A 4,345-nucleotide genomic window follows, 5' to 3' on the forward strand; every position below is an offset into this window, starting at 1 on the left:
ACACGTTCTGTAGAAAGCAAATGGGCCTCATATACTGCCAAAAATAGTGTTAGTTTCATTAATGTGAATTTCCAGCATACAGTAGTTGTAATGTTAGGAACAATTGCTGGTCAAGTTCAACTTGTTGCTATTGTTTTTAATTTGCACAGGAGTAGTATCAGAAATTAGTGTCACTGCTTGTATCTAGCTGAATTTTAAACAACAGAACATTAGTTTTTTATGTTGGTGCCACCAACTGTAAATGACATAAGTTAGTTATTACAAACCACAGTAATTAGACTGTTGCAACCATCTAAAAACCTTTAGGCTTCCAGTCTGTGCTGTTAGTGTTAAGATGTAAAAGTGCAATCCTAAGCTAACATTGTCTGTGCAAGCACCATAGAAACATTTGCATATCTGCATATATCTTACAACTGTACTCTTTACCTCCTTGTGATAAAGCTTTGTCTACCTGCAAACACAGTCAAAGGCTACAGCTGCAAACCAAAGCCAACTCTAACAATGGCCAATAGCTCAACGACAGAAGCAGCCACATGCTTTGGTCAGCCTTCTGTAACTTTAATTAGTACAAAGGAACCTTTCCATGAACTACCTGCTGTTTTCTGATGACCTCTGGGATCTTTTCATTTAGCCCTATACAAAGAAACAAATATGAAAAAATGTCAATTCAGTCACAGTGTAATCTTCTGAGGCCAAAAGTCAATCTAAATGCAGTGAAGATTTGCTTTCATTTATGACAGAGGTGAGAACAAAGTCTGCAGTGGAAGTTATGATAGAAAGCAACATATGTGGATCACTGACCAAAATAATTATGTACTTGATGCAAATGCAGATTGCATATTGTTATATATAATACATTATGTTTTATTTTTTTCCCATTCAGTCCGTTTTTTTTCCTGTGGTGAATACATGTTGTTAGACAATGTCTTGTATGGTCTTAATCTTTGTTGTGTACTATTTTTTATAGTCTTAAGTTATAATGAAAAAAAAAGTAGGAACCAAACATAAAAGGTCTAGTAAAGCCAAAAATTAATTTCATATTGATTTAAAGTGATCTAGCTGAGTTTTTACACTGAAAGCAAAGATTATAGCAATTGTAGTCCATGGTATTTATTTTCAGTCAAACCAAAGTTACATATAATTCTGCCTCTGCTTATACGGGATACTAACACTAACAATACACTCCCTTTGGAAGACTTGCACAGGCCAAATTGTTGGAATGCTGGTTTTCTTGACAACTCCAAACCCAAAAATATGATAATGCGTTATGGTGTAGTTGAAAATAGCATAGTCAGATGTTTGCTTAAAACCTAGAAACTTTACGTGTTGCTTTTCATGTGCTGTGCCAAGTCTTGATAGTACTTTTTCCCCCAACCAAGGGACCTCATAACCTGATTATGGTTATTGCTTTACAAACAGTTTTTGACAGAAGGTGGCTGCTAGAGCTTAACATATGTACCAGTTCCATGTGATGGTCCTGGTTCTTGCAAACTAAGCTCATCATTTATTCTTTGCTGAAGTCAGCAAATAGACTTAAAGATACACACAGTCATCTATCACGCCAAAAAAAGGACATAACGGCTTTCAAAAGGGTTTTCCCACTTACCCAAAAGGCTTTCTGAAAGCTTCTACCTCTGCAAAAGAAAAAAAAATAAAAACAAAAGAAATTAGAACAATTATGGCAGATTGCATGAATTGTGAGAACGTCACAGTAACTGCTACTTTTCATTATGTTTGTCTTTGGGTCATGATCAACAGAAGGTTTACAGTAATTACATCAAAAGAAGGATTCACCTTTAAATGATCTAATGTGGGGATTAACTGAAAGGGAATGATGGGTCTTTCAAGTGCATGTTCAAAAGACTCTGATGGACTGGAAGTAAACGTGATAATTGTACCATCAAGAAGGTGGCCTAAGACTACAATGCTAAAGTATGCATACCTCAGTTACAAAACTTTTGAAAGGAAGTCTCAGCCACAGAATGCATATACCTGTAGAGTTTTGCATGGGTTTTATATAAATACAATTTAAAAAAAAATAGCTGCTTGCACATTATACCAGAAAAACCTCCAAAACTGCAATTGCTTTGAAAATAGATTTTAGGTTTTTTGGAGTTTTCTGAGATGCTTGGTCTGTATTTTGATAATTGTGCATATTATGTAAAAATGTTGGTGGACCCATAAATGACCAGACTTTTTCTAAGAAAAATGTTGCTTTAATGCATTTCATGAATTTTTACTCTGATATCATTGCTTGCTAGTAATAGCAAATCTGCTTTTCTGCATCTGCTTTGCGTAGCTATTGTAAGGCTTTGAACTAATGTATGTATTTATTGCTTGAACTTCTGTGCATACCTTATAAAGCATATTGTCTGACAATTTAAATGGCTCATGTATTCTTGCTTCTATCATAAGCTGATGATGGGGACTATGATCTTTTGTATACAGCAAATTTTAACTGTAGCACAAACATCTGTTTATGTATTGGTGGAATATACCTGTTTTATTTATCTTTTTTGAGGTAAACTAATTTTTGATACTTTTCATTACTGTGTACTGTGTTCATACCTTGAATTCTCTGACGTTAGAAGTCATGGTTGAGAATTGTAACAGCTGTTATTCGTTCTGTATTCATGGCTTTCACTGCTGAATAAAATAAAGGACCAAACCTAGGATTTGAAAGAAAACTGTCTACCTCTAACACCAGGGAGTTATCAGATTTTATTTTACATAGTTTTAGTCTACAAAGACACAATTGCTTAAACCAAGTGGGCTTAAGGCTTATATTCTATGTGGTTGAATTCATGGCACAGTTGTACTGTTTGAAAATCAATTAAAATTTCATGTGAATGTTACAAGTATTTGGTAGAATTACCACTAACTGGGTTTTCTTTAGATAACTCAGATATGGGGAAACTATCATCAGCATTCTGTGTCTACAGCTGCTTAACTTCATAAGAATGCATTTCTTTGTGATTTAGGGAATCGAAGCACAGTCAGGTAGGAATAGAACTACTGAACTACACTTACAATAAACCATCCTGGACTTTAATGTTCCTGGTCAAAATCAGTCACGTAACCTCTTTTTACAAATTTCCTTAAATTAGACATAAATATTTTGGAGGGGGTTTTTTTTTTAGAGGATTTAAAATGCACTATCCAATATTAATGTGCATTTTGAAATGCTAGCTTTATAATTGCTATAAAGCTATTAAAAGCAGCACATTTTGCCCTTGTTATTTCAGGAGTTCAAATCAATATGAAAGGTTTTTGTCCATAAAATTTGGCATAGTTATCAAAAAGGATGTAAATTTTGCTATAGATTTGATGTATGAACAGTGTTTTCACTGCTGATGGATGTAAAAAAAATGTATATGAAATCATTTCATTCACTTGCTTACATTTCTGGAGTATAAATAAAAAGTTTAATTCTTTTTTGACCCATTTATAACCCACAGAATTTTATTCTTTCTGGGAAGTACATTCTTCCACCTTAAGAACCCCAGTTAATAAATGTATTTATATATAGCTATTCTGTAGTTTGCTGTAGATCTCTTATACAGGGTTTTGGGATACAACATAAAGTGCATCAGGTTCTAAAAAAAGTATTAAAAACAAGGTGTTACAGCTATATTCTTTTACAAGATGTGACCTTTTTAGACGCACATACCCCTCTATATACCTGTACCCGCACTTTTAATGCATTTTGCTTATTAAGAGAAGTGTTATGCTAAATCTTGAAACTGGCATTGTGCAAAACTTAGCACATGTTAAAAAATTAACCCCTCATCTTTAATTTTTCTGATGCCCACAAGTAGAAGTCATAAGAAGCATGGAGTCTGGTAACTTTTGTGTACCAAAACACATTGGAATCTTTCTTATGAACCAGATTCCAGCCTCTGCATAAAACTCTTGAAAATGTTGGAGCCAAGGACAGTATCTGGGCAGAATTCGTTCTTAATAATAAAAGCAATATCTTCAGTCCATGTTTCCATAATTGCAACCCACTACTGACTTAAAAAGAAAAATGGACTTACAGAATATACTGGTTTCCTGTGTAACCTGATTATTCCTTCTCCATCCCAAATAAATAGCAGTATCTGTAAAAAAAAAAAAAAAAAAAATGTAGGACACAGGTCATTTAAAACAGATTAGATCATGACAAACTTGATCACTTGAAAAGCAGTTTGCAAAAGCAGTTGAAAAGCAGCTTCATTTAAATACTAGTGCAGTTTGCAAAATGAATACTGTATTTTAAGTGTTATTCATTTATGAAGAAAGACTGTATATCCAAAGTAGTGAACTACACTTTGAGGGGTATTGTTATTAAAATAAACATGTTTTA

The sequence above is a fragment of the Crocodylus porosus genome, unplaced genomic scaffold, assembly GCF_001723895.1.
Source record: "Crocodylus porosus isolate Cpor-Errol unplaced genomic scaffold, CroPor_comp1, whole genome shotgun sequence".
NCBI classification, from domain to species: domain Eukaryota; kingdom Metazoa; phylum Chordata; order Crocodylia; family Crocodylidae; genus Crocodylus; species Crocodylus porosus.